We start from the raw sequence: 17,417 nt of genomic DNA, 5'->3' as shown, positions 1-17,417 counted from the left end.
AATCTCCCAGGTCAGCTCTGAGCTACAGGAACAAAGACAACGCCAGCGGGGGGCGGGGGGGGGAAGGGCAGCAGGGAGAACGGTCCCCGGGACTGGACAATTTCAGTGCTTTCATCCGCCCTTGCAAGAGACCTCCCGGACTAAAAACCTCGCCCGCTTCTCAGAGTTAACTGTCCCTGAAAGTGTTTTCCATATGCCACCCACCCGCTCACCCCAGACAGGAGACCCTGGGAACCGACCAAACTGCTTCTACAGGCAGGGAAGGAAGAGACAGAGTTTGGGTGCTGTCTCTTTTTAACTGCTCAGGAGGCACTCAGACACTATGGAGATGGGTAACGGATCACACTAATAACCGATTACAAATGGGGGCAAGAAAGAATTACGTAAGAACATAAGAACGGCCAGACTGGGTCAGACCAAAGATCCATCTAGCCCAGTATCCTGTCTTCCAACAGTGGCCAATGCCAGGGGCCCCAGAGGGAATGAACAGGACAGGGCAACTTCAAGTGATCCATCCCCTGTCGCCCACTCCCAGCTTCTGGCAAACAGAGGCTAGGGACACCATCCCTGCCCATCCTGGCTAATAGCCATTGATGGACCTATCCTCCGTGAACTTATCTAGTTCTTTTTTGAACCCTGTTATATTTTTGGCCTTCACAACATCCTCCGGCAAAGAGTTCCACAGGTTGACTGTGCCTTGTGTGAAGAAATACTTCCTTGTGTTTGTTTTAAACCTGTTGCCTGTTAGTTTTATTGGTTTGTATATTATGGGAAAGAGTAAATAACACTTCCCAATTCACTTTCTCCACGCCAGTCATGATTTTATAGACCTCTGTCATATCCCCCATAAGTCGTCTCTTTTCCAAGCTGAACAGCAGGGCCGGCTCCAGCTTTTTTGCCGCCCCAAGTGGCGAAGAAAAAAAGAAAAAAGAAAAACCCGATTGAGCTGATGCCGAATTGCCACTGAAGAGGAAGAGAGGGAATGGAAGACCCGGATGTGCCACCCCAATAACGCAAGGAGTGCGCCCCTTTCTATTGGCCGTCTCAGACACCTGCTTCCTTTGCTGGTGCCTGGAGCCGGCCCTGCTGAACAGTCCCAGTGGAAGCTCTTCCATTCCCCTAACCATATTTGTTGCCTTTCTCTGTAACTTTTCAAATTCTAAAATACCTTTTTCGAGATGTGGCGACCAGATCTGCATGCAGTATCCAAGATCTGGGCACACCAGGGATTTTTATGGAGGCAATATGCTATTTTCTGTCTTATTATCTATCTACAGTATATATATGTATCATTAGAGGCAGAGCTACTTGCCTAAGGTTCTGGGGAGGTCACTGCAAGAGAACCCAGGTGGTCCCAGACTCCTGCACCAGCCCCCAGCTGCGTCTGTGCACGGTGAGGCAGGGTCACCAGGGAAAGCCCCTTGGACAATTTTAGCTCATTTCCAAGACAGCAAGTTGTGATCACAGCCACACCATTGCGTTGAAGGCGCAATGCCCCTGATTCATGACATGCAACGCAGCCGTCGTTAACTGAACACTCTGCAATCGTTAAGCCAAACCAGTTGCAGCAACTTGCTAAACCGTAAGCCAGAGGTGGAAACCATCAGCAAAAATCTTCCCGCCCCCCCCCCCCCCCCAAGTGCCGAGTCGTTTTCTAGCAAGTCTAGGGAGAGGTGTGAATTCCTCCTCACACCAAAGCAGAGAGTGAGCATGGCGCGCCAGCTTCCTGATCCCTTTGAGTTTTGCTGCAGCTGGTCTTCTTCCAATTCAGAATATTGTGGCAAGAAACAGGGCCCTCCGGCGCACCTGCCCAGGCTGAAGGAGTGTGGGGAGCAAGGGCCGGCAGACAGCCAGCGACACCAAAGGGAGCAGCTCTGCCCAATGCCTCTGGCTTGAACAGTCACTCTGCTCCGGCCGCGTGAAAGGAAGGATATAGCACTGTGGTTTCCTTATCATCCAGAAACTTACCCGGCCGTCCCAAGGGACAGCAAAGCCACTTACACGTGCAGGAGGGAGGAGAGACTTGGCAGGGCCGACCGTTTGCTCCAGCTTTAAGCTTTAGCTAAATCGGGAGCAGAGGGCAGCGGGGGAACGTGGCAGCTGTGAGCCCCCCATGGAAGACAATCCCATGATACCAGGGCTGTGGGTTAAGTCTCACCTGAAAGACAGCGCCCCTTACTGCCACGCTGCAGGAATACGCCCACTACCAGCCCAGAGGGAAGGCTGCGGCCTGTTGACTGGCACCTCCTGCAGCTCTCCCCCGTCTACCCCTACAGGTCTCTCTGACCAGCCCTGAACCCGCTTACGGGAAGCCGCAGAGCTCGGAGGGAGGCCGAGATACTGCAGGAGGCAGCGAGCGATTGCATACATTTCAGGTTCTTTCCCAACCAGGGGGGTGGGCACAGAGAGGAACAGTAGCCGAGTCAGGCAGCCAGACTCTGTTCTCTTCATTTCACAGCTTCCGAGCTGTTCAGACTCCAATAAAAGCCGTCACCTCTGATCCCTGCCAGCGTTTCAGTGCTCTCCAGCACTGCGCGTAAGTCAGCGAGACTCTCCAAGCTTCTATCGTGGCAGCTTTTCTGCAGGCGTTCTGAGCAACGCCGACTCGTCCCAAAGGATCACAAAGAGCCGGAGCTATCATTTAGCGTCTCTGCGAGCCACCGGTCACAGCAGGAACTCGGTCACTTTAATGATTCAAAGCGAGGGAAGCGCACGTTAGCGGTACCCCGTACCATCACAGGCCTGGTAGGCTGGCTCGGAGCCAGGCAATTTTACTCTCCGCTTATGTGGTTCGACAGCACTGTTATACAGGTTAATCTCTCACGAGCACCTTTCAAAATCCAAACGTGTGTGTGTGTGTGTGTGTGTGTGTGTGTGTGTGTGTGTGTGTGTGTGTGTGTGTGTGTGTGTGTGTGTGTGTGTGTGTGTGTGTGTGTGTGTGTGTGTGTGATTCACACCTACCACTGACAATGCAGCAGCTGTGTCAGCTGCAGGGAGGACAGGCAGTGAAATGTTGGCAGGACACAAGGACAGACCACTCCTGACCCCTGAGTGGCCCCGGGGGATACAGCAGGGGGTCTCAACTTTTTTTCTTTCGGAGGCCCCCCCCAACATGCTATAAAAACTCCACGACCCACCTGTGCCACAACGCCTGGTTTTCTGCATATAAAAGCCAGGGCCGGCGTTAAGCAGGGCAATTCCCCAGGGCCCCATGCCATGGGGACCCCCACAAAGCTAAGAAGCTCAGGCTTCCGCTTCAGCCCCAGGTGACAGGGGTCAGGGACCTGGGCTTCAGCCCCATGCGGTGGGGCTTCGGCTTTCTGCCCTGTGTCTCAGCGAGTCTAATCCTGGCCCTGCTTGGTGGACCCCTTGACACCTGCTTGCGGCCCCCGGAGCCCTGGTTGAAAAACACTGGGATATATCATGGCTGCACGTGGTTAGAGCCTTGGGTTTAAGTTTTGCCCAGCAGATGGCACCTGCAGCCTAGCGCCCTGGGGCAGCATGCTGGGGCATCAGGGCACCACTGGCCCGGGTACAGGGCTTTCCCCCTTTCAGAGCAGTTCAGCCCTGGATCCTCCATGCCTCTGGGAGGGTCTGTCCCCGTTTCGCAGATAGAGAAGCTGTGACAGAGAGATTCAGCAATCTCCCAAAGCCATGGGGGGAGGCAGGGCAGGTGCTCCTCGCTCCTAGTTCAATGTTCAGTCGTCCAGTCTTCTGTCCCCATCTACAGTCACCCGCTGCCAGCAGGCTGGCTCTCTCTTGGTCGGACCCTGCTTTTGCTTCCAAGCCAGGGCAGCACGGCCAGCCCCTACAGTTTCTAGAGATTTTAGGCGTAGGTTAGAGACCTCCATCTCCTGCAAGAAGTGTTATGGAGAAAGATTTCTCAGCCTGCCACCAGCCTCTGGAGCAGAGGGGAGCCCATGGGACAGGAGGGGTTGGTTCCCATTACTGGCTGGGAATCCATCTGCTTCAGAATGGGAAGCAGGAGAGGCTTGGCTTTCAAGTCCCTCCAGTCCCTCCCCATGACTGATCCCCACAAGGTATGGCTTTCCTCTTGGGTTTGTGGTCCCTTCCGGCCATAAACTCTGTGCCTTGGCGCAGTGCCTTGCTCCAAGCTGCCCCTGAAGCAGGCTCCCTGGAAATCAAACCAACAAGGTTCCTTTCATGGCAGGCCGTGATGTCACTGTCCCGGTGCCACTCCTGCCCGGGAAGGGCGGCTCAGTGGTCAGAGCAGGGGAGGTATTTGGAGTTGAACTCCTGGGACCTACCCTCAGCTTTGCCACTAACTGCCCTTGGGCACGTCAATTAGCCTAGGTAAAGCAGGGACAATGCCCATGGCCCAGTGCACTGGGAGACTTACTGCTTTGCAAGACCCTCCGATGACTGGTACTACAGCGGCAGTTCCCAAACCATGGGCCATGCACCCAAATGACATCACCCCATCAGCAGTTGGGATTGCCGCAATCCCTAGTGCAGGGCAGATGCCATTTGCTCCACTCAGCGTGACCTCGCACGCCCCACTGCTCTTCACTATGGCGCCCTCCATGCTGTCTGGGGCCACAGAGGAAATAATTCATTACAATGGGGTTGTGCTGGCAAAAAGTTTGGGAACCCCTGTGCTGTGGGAAGGTGACGTGATAATCTCTATTACGCTAGCACCGAGGGACCCGATCCTGGATCGAGGCTCTGCTGCGCTAGGCACTGTACACCCTACACACACACACCGTGAAATGACCTTCCCTGCCGCAAACAGCTTACAACCTGAGTCAGAGACAAGTGACAGCCAGCAGAAGCACAGGGAAACAACCGGTCAGCATGGGCAGCGGTTGTGGGCGCTGGCACCTGGCCTTTGCATGGCGGGTTACGGTAACAACCCTGTTCCAAGGGGCCAGGTGTACCCGCGGCATCGTACACGGGAATTCTGACTTCAGCCCTACGGCAGGTAGCAAGCCTGAGGCTTTGCCTGCCAGCCTGTAAGCGTGCTAGCCAATGGCTTCATGGAGGCCGCTGGGTTTACTCCCCATTCCACCGCTGACTCACCACGGGAGGCCAGGGAAGGCAGGTAGGCTTTTCCCTGCTTCCCAAAGTTGGGTTACAGACCCACGGCTTCGAGAGCGACCGCTGGAAAGTACTAAGTCATCTTGGCAAGGGGTTAGACTAGCCGACGCTCACGGGCCCTTCTAACCCTACGGGTCTATGGAGCATGGTTCTGACTGCGGCCCACTCAAGCCTGGGCTGCTGGAAGGGATTCACTGAGAGGGGAAAGCGTGGATATCTGTCTGGAATAGCAACCACTCGGTGCTCGCTCTCTCCCAGATGCACAGAGCGGCTTTCCTTTGGAGGAGACCAGCTGCCACCGCTCACTCACCAGTTGGCACTGGTCTCGCTAGCAGACCCCCCATGCTGCCAGTGCATGCTGGAGACCACCCAGCAATCAGCGTTCGAGGGAGGATATTTGCAGACGGTAGCTCATTGCAGCCAGGCTGTACCAACACAAACGTCCGTGTTTATGCAACAAGCAGCTCCGGGCCGCGCTGCAGAGGCCTGACTTTCACAGCAAGAACGCCTCCGTGCCTGGGGTAACGGGGAGGCTGGTCTCCGTCGGGGCATCTAACTGGAGATCAGCTGGAGCAGCACGCACTTGGCTCAGCCGGAAGTTAAACCAGCAGCGAGCTGCGTTTTCAATGGGCTGTTCTCAACGTGTGCAGAGTTAAGTACATTGTACCAGACCTAACGGGGAGCTTGAATTACATGCCAGGTAGGGAGGTCCCGGATGACCCTCCCATCCAGCCCTGGTCCAGAGTATTCCTTGTGTTATTCCCGTCCCAGGGCTCAGGCATGGTGAAGACAATTCACTTCCACTCTGAGCCATGGGCCCCTCTCCGCTAGTCCAGATCTAGGCCACCCAGAAACCCTGCATCAGACAGGAGGCACATGTGCACAGAAGTGGGGAGAAGCCACCAAATTCGTTATCGCCCATGACCCAAGGTTGCACCTGGCAATGTTTCAGGAAAGTAGAGCTTATTTCGTGGCCGGGTGGCTGGAGGAACTTTGGCTGCTCTCTCTGCTTCCTGACTCAAGGGAGCGTAGCATCTGATCCGACATTCCTTGGGCGCCCCACGCGCACCGTGGGAGTTGAGGGGGTGACAGGCTGTGCACAAGGGCAGAAGGGGCTTGCCAGACCTCGGCTCATCCGCCTTTTGTGACATCATTGCCCATAACTTCAAACCAACGTACTTAGATCTGCAGCAACAGTACCTCTGCCAGCTTCCCTAGGCATTCTGGCCTGATGGCTCTTGAGGCTGAGAATTATCTTCTTTAAAGTCTGGCCTAAACTTTTCCTTCCTTCGCCTTCAGGCCATTTTTTGCACTGCTGACCTGCGTGAAGAGTAATATGGAAGGAGAAACAATTGATCTTGGTCACACGGCAGAGCTGGAGGGGGAAAGGAGGGAATTGCTGGCTCTGAAAATGAAACCAATGAAAAGATAAAAAAAACCCAACAGGCCGTTCTAGGAGAACCTTAGCAAAGACCACTCCCTGCCGTGGTTGGCCTGAGGAAGAAGCAAGTGGGAGAGCGGGTCCGCCATGGTTGGCTGGCCTAGGCTGACACAGATACTGTGAGGGTGTCTGAACTGCCAACGGTGTCGGCTCACGTGAAGGGATTTCTGCTGATTTGCTCACCAGCTCGGCGCGGAGATCAGCACTTCCAGAGGCGAGAGAGCTACAGACAGACAGACAGATACACACACACACACACGGAACTAATCTCTGACAGAGATGTGAGCTTTAATCTGGGTGCATCTCTGCCTGCTCGGTTAGTCACTTTCCACTCCGCTCTCACATCCTGCTGGGGCCTGGGAAGGCAGGTGGCTGAACTGGATCAGAGAGGAGGGTTTTCCTGGGAAGAGCCGCATTAAGGTTGTCCAGCCTGACGGAAGGTGCATTTAGACAGGAGGCCTCCCCTGCTCCCTGTCTGCCCTGGGACAGGAGAAGAGCCACAGTCCACGTCCCTTACGGCACGGAGGATCCATTTCCAGTGGCACGAGGAACACAAGCAGGCCCGGTTTAACACAGCACGCGTGCTTCACACGCACCAGGTCACCTCCACAACCCCTAGTTCTAGGCCCCAGCCCAGGCACTCCCCTGCACTGCGTGGCACGCTCTGTGTCAGCAGCAGAGCAGGGCGGAGGGTCGCAGTAACAGAACGGAGGGATGGGGGGAGCTTTTCATTTTACCCAAATAACTCTAGTGATGCCCCACGAAATGCAGCCACGGGCAGGACCCATTTCGCCGGTGGCAGAGGAAGCTCAGGCCACCAGGGCTAAGGGGACCCACGGCTTTTGGCCAGCTAATGGCAGTTTTGGAGGTGGGGGCGGGGGACAGGAGGAACCAGACAACAGCTGGGGATCCTAAGCCAGCCAGGTGCGGAGCTGAGACGCCTCCACCAGCTCTGCAGCTCCTAGGGCTCCTGCTGGCACAATTAGCTCCAGGGCTGCACGACCCAAGCTCTCTTACTGCCCGGCTCAGACGCCCCCAGGGACAGCCAGCGCTGCGCCCACTCCTCCCCAGGACAACGCTTCGGCCCTTTCCACTGAGAGGCAGCACACCCATCACCCAGGAAGGACCAATCTCTCTCTGCCGGTCCCTGCTGAATAGAAGATGGCACAAGGGAGAAGTAGCGAGAACCCTCATGCTATGGCAAAGGAAGCGGGGTACGGTGGAGAGAGACAGAAGGGGGCAGCCGCTCGTCCTATACGGCTCATTCTGCAATTTTTCCTTAGAGTTAGGGCTCCACTTTCATCAGCTTACGGGGCTCAAAGGTAGCTCGGTTATGTCTACATGTGCAGCAATCACACCTCCTGACTGCAGTGTTGACAGACTCTAAGGGCATGTCTACACTTAAAACACTGTATCGGCACAGCTGCAGTGCTTCAATGAAGATGCTCTCCGTCGACGGGAGAGAGCTCTCCCGTCGGTGTAATTAATCCTACCGAGAGGCAGTAGCTATGTCGGCACTGTCTACATTGGCGTTTAGGTCGGTGTAACTAAGTCACTCAGGCATGTGGATTTTTCACACCCTGGGGCAATGCAGTTACACCGAAATAATTCTGTCGTGAAGACCTGCCCTGCTAAGACGCCTCTCCAGACAGGGACAAAGAACACGGCAAGCGTTCCATCTGATGAAGTGGGTTTTAGCCCACGAAAGCTTATGCCCAAATAAATGTGTTAGTCTCTAAGGTGCCACAAGGACTCCTCCTTGTTTTTGCTGATACAGACTAACACGGCTATCACTTTGAAACCCAAAACCAGAAGGGCGCTTTCCCCTTCAGTTGAAAAGTTTATTGGATGTGATGCAAGTGGACAACTAAGTCAACAGGAGTGTAGTTCCCTGCATTGTACATTTAAAAACCAAAGCCTGGGCCAGCCTTTTCAGAAGAGAAAAGCTAGCCAGGAACAAACCTGACCATGTGGGGAAGAGATTGAAAAGATCCAGATGTTTTCAATTTCCCTACCTCCTCCTGCAGCCCGAGGGAGCTGGAAGCCTCCTTTCATGAGGCAACATCTGTTCTCAAAGGCAGCCCTTTCCTGTACAGCTGGATTCATGCCTCTTTTGGCAATTGAGAGAGACAAGGTAAGGGGAGGCGATATCCTTTACTGGCCCATTCTCTTTGCAATTAACACGTGGAGCCTCATAACAAGATTTTTTCAGCTTTGACGCAGCCGTGTCCTATGCCTTCAGATGAAGGACGGGCGCTGAGACGGGACGGGGAAGGCGTCTCTGAAGTTGCAAGTCACAGCGGGGAGACTTGAGCGGACGGGGCCTTCAGGTGAAGACATTTCAGGCAGTGACCAAAAACGAAAAGGAGCAGTGGGAGAATACAGGGGCAATTTGGCACCTTAGCCGAGTTGTTTCTAGGGTGAGCGGGTTTCCCACCATTATTCCACTAGATTTCAGCTTCTCCTTAAAAAGTTGCCTGGAAATTCAGCATCTGCCTTGGATTCCGTTCCAGCAGGGAGGAAATTCCGGCCAAAACCCCACGCAACATGCCAGTAACCTGATCCGGTCGTGTAAACCCGTCTAATCCAGCCGGGCATTTCAGAGGAAGGTGTAAAACTGTAATGGAGGGAGCCAATTAATGCGGTGTGTAGGGAAAAGCCCACTTCCTGCTGTCCACAAAGAAGGTGGGAGGATTAAACCAATCCAGCCACACAAGATTTAACTTGCTGGCCTTCTGCAGCAGCTAACTCCAGCCAGTTTAGTGGTAACTAGGGTGATGAGATTAGGTGCCCAGAGTGCTCAGGGCACGAGATACATTACAAACACAAGTGCTTGCCCCGAAGACCTTACACAGCCGGCCGCCGGGGTGGGGAACACAGCACAGTGTGCAAGGAAAGGGGTCGAGGCAGGACGCAGCACCGTAACATTGTGCAACCCAAGTCTATGATGCTGGTGTTTCACCACACGATCCCTTGTTTTCACACTAAACGTCAGGGTAATAAAGCAGGGCCTGACGCATATGACATGCCCTTGAGGTTCCCAGCTAGATAATTATTCCTGTGGGACCAGGGCTTTGGAGCTGTTCTCCGGCTCCGCTCCAGCTCCAGGCAAAAACCTGCAGCTCCACTGCGCCGCGCTCCAGCTCGGGGCTCTGCTCCAAAGCCCTGTCTGGGACGCTTCAAGGCTAAGCAAGCCTAGCGGGGCTGCCACCTGCAAGCCTTGGGCCAGTGGGGCACACACTTTTCCAGTTGTGCCCAACCTTACCATTAACAGAATCTGTCTGCAACCTCCCCCAGCCGGGGCAGAGTGGAACTGGGGTTGGGGGCGGAGCTGGGCCTGGAGGCGGAGCTCGGTTGGGGGCAAAGCGGAACTGGGGCTGGGGGCGGATCTGGCCTGGAGGCGGGGCAGGGGCAGAGTAGAACTGGGCCGGAGGGCGGAGCTGGGCCAGGGGTGGAGCTGGCCTGGAAGCATAGCGCTCCCTCCCTGTCCCCCATGGGGCTGGCCTGGGCCTGGACGCCGAGCAGGACTGGGGAAGGAGCGAGGCTGGGGGTGGAGCGGGGCTGGGGACAGAGCAAGGCTGGGGATGTGGGGACCACTGCCTTAGGGGGAGTGCAATAGCTGCCATCACCACAGTCAGTATACGTATTGTGGTTGTGGAGCAGGGCAACAAGGCGCTAGGCGCTGTACAAACACAGAACAAAGACAGTCCCTGCTCCAAGAGGGGAAGCAGAAGGAAACAATCAGGTGATAGTGGTCAGCACACAGCAGAACAGGCAGGGGTCTCAGCACACCAGCTGCCCACCCACAGCGTCTGATCACTTCCCAGCTTAAAGTAGATTGCCATATTGAGGTGCCCAACAAACCTCATTGAATCTCCAACTCTTCTCTGGTTATAGGAAGCTCAGTGTGAGGTAACAGGGTCCCCCCAACCCCACACGACTGGAGGTTAGGGGGCTCTTCTGCGCACCCTTCTATTTGCTATCTCAGACAATTGTGCCAGCCGTTAGTTCCTTTCCTGGCAGAGGAGCAAAGGGCAAGGTCTGGGTCTGACCCAGAGTCTGACAATTAAGTTCTTTCACCAAGACAGGATGACTCAAGTTACTGGGGGATCAAGGTGCTAACGGAGACTCATGTGGAGTGAAGGATGGTGTCCCTCGCCTCTGTTTGCCCGAAGCTTGGAATGAGCGACAGGGAACGGATCACTTGAGGATTCCCTGTTCTGTTCATTCCCTCTGAGGCACCTGGCACTGGCCACTGTCAGAAGACAGGATACTGGGCTAGATAGACCTTTGGTCTGACCCAGTCTGGCCGCTCTTATGTTATGTTCTAAGGGGCCTCTAGTGAATCATCAGTCCTCGCACACAAGCTGTGACACAACCAGTTCCAACCTTCCCGACCCTCCCATCATAGACGGGTGCAAAGTCTAACCCTGATTATCCCTGGTCAAGACGATCCCCAAAACCTCAGCTCGTTCCATCAGCTGAATGGCTAGGATTGTGCCTAGAACTTACACGATGTTTTCCCTGCTGCATCATAAACCAACAGCTTCTGGTTTCATCCCTGGGGCCTGTTAAGCAGAAAATTGGCTCCACTATATAAATATGCCTTTAAATATCCGCTGGGGGCACGGCCAGTGGGGAGGGGAATGCCAGGAAATATCTAATAACGGGCTGGAGCTTCGAGAGCTCAGAACCCTACCGGCCGGGTGCGTCTGGAAGCCCAGTCGGGCACTTTGGAAAATACTGGCCAATGTGACTGATGGGAAAAGACACCATCCGCGCGAAAACAACAGAGACTCAGCCCTGTCCTGTGTCTGACCCCGCATCATACAGGCAGGGAGCCCCCAGCCTTTTAAACGGACCCTCGTTTTAACAGCTTCTTGCAGCCAGGGGGCCCGAGGTGCGTCACAAACATGGCACAAGCGTCACACACCGGTGAGGTGGCCATTCGACCCAGTTTAGAGTGGCTTGAACAAGGTTATATGGAGAGTCTGCCAGAACCAGGAATGGACCCAGCCACCCAGCTCAGCGCCCAGCTCTAACCACTCAGCAGCACTCCCTCCCTGTGCCTGTGGGCATGACTGACTTCCTTTGCTCCCAATGCAGATGGAGCAAGAAGCTTTTCAGAGAGATGGCCGGCGAGGTAAGCTGTCACTGCAGTGCCCGGCCTCCCAGGTGGAGAGTTCTCCACAGGGCTATCTCTCTCGGCACTGCTCCTTTCAGGGAGCTGGAACATTTCAGATGCCTCCAAGCAAAGCGCACCCAAGGAAGTCACCTGGCTGCGTTCTCGGGTCATCTCTGCGGTGTCTGCTTTTGCCCAGGGTTTCCCTCCCTTGCAGAATTGCTGCTATGCACCCATCGTTTATAGAGAGATTGAAAATCAGACTCTTGCTAATATGCCCAACGCAGCCATGCCCAGGGCAGGCGACTGCCCGGAGGATCAGCTCCCATTACTGCCCCAGTAGCTGCGGTTAGCTTTGGAAGCCTGGACGCCCATGAGCCCTGCCCCGCCTGCCAGCGCTATGGAAAAGACACGTGGCCTCTTCACGTGCAGAGTGACGGGAACACGTTTGTTCCACTCAACCCTGGAGCTTGAGTCCTCCCGGCTGAAGGCTCACCATGTGCCCGCAGGAAAGCCACACTGTTAGGCTATAGCTATTCAGGCCTGTCTGTAAAGGCCTGTACTCTAAGAATTTAGGTGTATTCTTATCACTTAGCTAGTTACAGAGGCATAAAAGAGAGAATCAAAATCACTGTCTGACTGTATAGGGCCTTCTCTCACTGTGACAGTCTGAGGCCCTGTTCTTAGGCTAAGGCCTTTGGCTAAGCAGCAGAGGCAGCCGTAAGCTGGGAAGCGAATGGTCAGATCCTCACATTCCAAACGAGTCACACTGAAAGAAGGTGCTAGTGGGCTGTTAGGATACAATCCTGTCCTGATAGTGCCTATCGCCTCCAGAGAAAGGGAAGTGCCCAGAAGATGTAAAAGGAAACTTAGTTTGAGAGCATCCTGTCTGGCAAGAACTCACTTATCAATAGCTGGGATGTGAAATCCTCACTTCTGTATTGTTTTGTCATTATAGTTCCCACTTTGCTATTGTTTATCTGTATAATCTCTGCCTGGTTCTGTGATTGTTTCTGTCTGCTGTATAATTAATTTTGCTGGGTGTAAACTAATTAAGGTGGTGGGATATAATTGGTTACATAACCATGTTACAATATGTTAGGATTAGTTAGTTAAATTTCAGTAAAATGATTGTTTAAGGTATAGCTAAGCAGTACTCAAGTTTTACTATATAGTCTGCAGTCAATCGGGAAGTAAGGGGGGGGAAAATGGGAAGGAGGGAATGGGGGTGGGGAAACTGGAATCATGTTTTGCTAAGGGGGGAACAGGAACAGGGACACAGGTAAGGCTCTGTGGTGTCAGAGCTGGGAAGGGGGACTCTAAGGAAGGAAACTGGAATCATGCTTGCTGGAAGTTCACCCCAATAAACATCAAATTGTTTGCACCTTTGGACTTCGGGTATTGTTGCTCTCTGTGCATGCAAGAAGGACCAGGGAAGTGAGTGGGTGAAGGAGTAAGCCCCCTAACACACACGTTTGGGAGCATGACAGGCCCCCCAACACTAGAGGGCATCAGGCGATGAGAATTGGGGCTCAGAGCTGTGTCCCCACATCCTGCTCTATACTGACCCCTCTGGCTGAACTGGGAGCTGTGCTGGCGGCTTCTGCAAGGACTGGGGGCCAGCTCTTCCAGCAGGGCACTGGGGAGGGAGAACAAAAGGGCCCCAGAACCCGACACCGAGGGCTTCGGAGAACCTGCAAGCACCACACTGCTGATAAATGAGAGCGAGTCTAACCCCACGCCCAGCTGAGGTGGCGCGAGCCCCGCAGGCTGTGACCTCGGCAGCTCTCCCAAATGACGCTGGGTCAGGTCCGGGCAGCGTTTGAGAGAGACCTCCCAGGAGAAGCCAGAAGGCGGCAGGCAGTGGGGACGGTAGGACAGATGGTGGCTTTCCTCCCCTCTTAGAGGGAGCCACGAATCACTGCATCGGGCTGGGCCATCCTGCCGGGGGTGCGAAACAGACTCCAAACACTCGTGGTCCTGGAAGATTGGAGGGCACTTTTTGCAAGACGAGGGGCCGTGGAGCATCCTGACCTTCCCCCCGGAGCTTTGACTGGATATTGTCTTATGCTTTACTCCTCAGGTTCACAGGCACTGCACGGTGTCAGGCGTCGCACAGTGGAACCCTGGGTCTGCCACCCAGAGCGCCCCCACCTGGCCAGAAAGGGAGAGATGGGTGGGAGAGTCCCCTGCGCTCTCCAGCCCCTTGGTCGCCCCTGCTTTCTCAGGAACGTCTTTCACCAGCCTGTGCTGGCACCACATCCCTGGTGCGACCCAGACAGTCTCCTCTGAGGAGTTACCTGCAGCCCCGGCCTCATTCGCCAAGCCCAGCACTGGGTTGCAGCCATCGGCTCTCGGGAACGCAGCAGAGACATTTCCAGCAAAGAGCATTTCACAGCGGCACGTTGCCAGCTGGCTCAGCTTCCCACTGCCGCTGGGCTTTGGAGACTTGGGGGGGGGGAGGGGGAGCAAGACTGACTGAATTGGTTTCCCAGGCCCTTCTCTATTCTCTGCCAGCACAATGCTCCGTGCTCACACGGGTCCTTGATCATAAGCCAATGGAGGATGCATTTGTGGAAACACCCAGGGTAAGACCCCTGGTAGTGCCGAACGATTCATGCAGGGCTCCTATTCTCCAGGGGGTTGGACATCTGGCCCTGGACTCTATGCACCCGGGGCCAGGTTCAGAGACCAGCCATCTCAGGGCAGGTCCAGCACCAGGGCCGGCCTATCCCTCCCCACCCCACCAACAACCTCAACCTTGTTACGAGACCACCTCCACGGACTCGCCCTTCGTGCCCATCCAGTCCTGGTCCCCCTATCGAGAGGGCTAGTGGAGCTGCTGTATTAGAAACCCGACCGGGACCCACCAGCTTGTCTCACCCTCGGCTGGCTGATACCAGAGCAAAAAGCGGAGGGTGGGAAAGGCCTTGCACTGAGTATGTGGATGCAGGTCTGAGCAGCAAAGCTGGCAGTGCTACTGCTGGAGAAGCAGCCGCTCAGCGAGACACAGCCGCGCGTACTGATAACATCTAGTCTCATACATGCTCACTTCAGAGGATCAGGCCTCACGTGCACTGGAGAAGGGGGAACCCTGGCTGTCCCAGCAGTCAGGTGCCCCTTATGCAGCATCTCCCGCAATAGCCAGCGAGGGAGGAAATGCCCGACCCTAGTGAACTCATCACGATTTAGATCCACTTATGTGGGCCGGCTCATTAGGAACACAGATTTAGGATTAACGATTTGCAGTGGTTCTTTGGCCATGGGGGTGAGAATGAGACTCAGGCAAGTCCTGACCCCGTTGCACACAGGTAACCAATAGCAGAACTGGCCTCTCATTGCCACTCGGGAGACAAGACAGGCTCCAGTAAAGCACAACCGGAAAAGCATCAGAGAGGGCGAACGTCAGACAGCTACAACTCTGCCTCCAACCCCACGCCGTCACCTTTAAAGACACCTCTGTGCTAGCAAACATCAGCACATTTCCAAACCAGGGGGAGCCCAGCAATGGAAACCAAGCCCTCTCTCCCCCTGCACAAAAACCAAAACATTAGAGTGGTGCCTGATTACGAGTCATGAGCAAAGAAGCTATTTCCAGCAGCATGTTTTGATCAGCAGCGAACAACGGAAAGGTCTCCCCATGCCCACCTAGGTAACGAGTCAGTCATTCTTTGCACAGTTTCATTCCGTTGCTTCTGCACTTACAGCGAGCAGCTTTAAACACCCTCCCGGAGCGTCTCCCACTCCCTCCTCTCCCCCCCCCGGCCTTCGTTCCACTCTTCGGTTTCATGGGGAGGATAGAGAGGCGTTCACAGAAGCAGTAGCAGCCCTGGGATAAGCTTTCGAGCTACTTCTCAAAGCGCTTGCCGGTCTCAAGCAGGGGAAGTCAGAATATCGAGTGGCAAAAGCTAATCCGTATCGAGAGTTTTGTAATTTACCAAAAAATCCTTGACGTTGCCCTGGGGCCTGCTAGTTCCTGTTTTAAAACAGCACAGGCCAGACTCTGGAGAGGTGGGTTTTAAAGGCCATTAACCAAACCTTGAAGCTGATGTCTCTTTATTGCCCGCTTTTGCGTTTCTGCCTCTCATTTGGGCTCTAATGAACAAAATCTTCATCTCCTCTAAGCTGTTCAGTTCCAATCCCATCGCAGGAATAGCCATTCCAGCAGAAGCTGACTGCTAATTTTAAAAGGAACTAATGAGAACAGGAGAGATGGGCCAAGAACTCTGAATAGAAGACCTCTTGATAAAGCAACTCATATGGATTGGTTTGCTTAAGATTTTCTTTATATGTATATTGTTTATATATATATATATACACACACACACACCAACTACCTAGCCCTCCAGAACACTGTTCAAACATGCTTGCTGCAGATGTTTTCCCAAGAGCAAATATTTCATCAGATCTGAAACAGAGAACAAACAAATTCTAAAAAGGCTAAACGAGATTCTAGGCCTGGAGAGAAAAGCTGGAGGGGTGAATTTTCCAGGCAAGATCAAAAGCCAGTCCCATAGGATGGCTGTGTTGCCCCCTTCTTCTGACACCAGTGTCCCATTAAAACATTTCTGCTGAGCAGTCGCTGATGTCTGGAGTCTTGCTGGTCAGCTTCCCAGCAGAGGAGAAATTAAAGTCAAAGAATTCGGGTACACTCCAAGGGTAACTCCTTGATTTTACACACACACCAGTCCTGGAACAGAGGTGGTCAAAAGAGCATGCAAAGCCATCCCTTCTTCCAGGAATCTCAGCCCAATAGCAGCGCCCTGTTCCTCCTTGAGGCATTGGAGACCAAGGCAGAGAGCAAACTCTCCTGCTTGCATAGCAACCTCTCTCCTCAGGCTGCCTCTATGCAGAAACCTCCCATAACACAAAACTCAACATGGCAGCATGTCTCCCCAAGAGTCAAAACTTGCTCACATGCTAAGAACGTGGATGACTAGGACAACGCCACCTGGTGACACCTGCCATTAGAGCTGCCACGGTCATCTCTCTTTTCCTTGGCAGTCCCGTGAGAGCCATGGAGGCTGTTCAATTATCCCAAGAGGTGCAGTTTATTGGGACACGAGCTGGAGCACACTACCAAGGCAGGTGTGAATGGGGGCAGAGGGGGATAGGAGAGGAAGGAAGGAGCTAGCCTGTGCTGGACCTGTTCTGTGCATACCTATGATTTCAATCCCTGATAGCACTAAGTGGATTCTCTCTATAATTCTCTCTCTTGGTATAATATTTCTATACAATTTTATTACTCCCCCATCCCCAAAATAGGGTCACATTAAGCCACCTCTTGGGGGTGGCACCATCATTTTGCTAATGAAGCCTGTTCCGTCCCCTCCCCCCAAGCACAGACGAGATCGCAGTCTTCCCCCAAGCATCCTCCCACGTTACAGAGGGGCGCGCAGGAGCCTGGCTGACTCAGACGCGGGTCAAGGAGAGAAATGACGGGCGAGAGTGAGCTTGCGCATTTCTGCGCGGAGCACAAAGGGGTAACTCATCTCTAACTCCAGTAACTGGAACCTCTGAGATCAGGCTTCTGGAGTCGCTGGGCCACCGACTGCCCCCTGCAGTTGGGAGCGAAAAGGGGCAGTTTGGATTTTAAGTGTGTGGAGCAAAATCTTTGCGTGGCTTTTTTGTTTTAAACTTACACAAAGAAGAGAGATCTCTGCTCTCCACCATGGGCAGCGCTGCTCTACCTCACGATCACTGAGCTATTTCAGCCCAGCAGCGTCTCTAGACCGGTGTCTTTCTGGGACCAATGCAATATGCTTCTGAGGAAGCAAACCAGAGCTGGGAGGAGAA

At 54.1% G+C, this 17,417-nt stretch overlaps 1 protein-coding gene across 11 annotated transcripts in view; it reads right to left on the bottom strand.

Moving 5' to 3' along the window:
* SEMA4G (semaphorin 4G) overlaps positions 1–17,417 on the bottom strand; it is a 103,415-nt gene that overhangs the window by 59,440 nt on the left and 26,558 nt on the right. The gene's annotated exons all lie outside the window — the stretch shown is intronic.

This window comes from Natator depressus, chromosome 7 (assembly GCF_965152275.1).
Source record: "Natator depressus isolate rNatDep1 chromosome 7, rNatDep2.hap1, whole genome shotgun sequence".
Classification (NCBI taxonomy): Eukaryota; Metazoa; Chordata; order Testudines; family Cheloniidae; genus Natator; species Natator depressus.
Note: the sequence above shows the minus strand (reverse complement) of the source record. Positions and strands in the feature narration are given on the sequence as shown.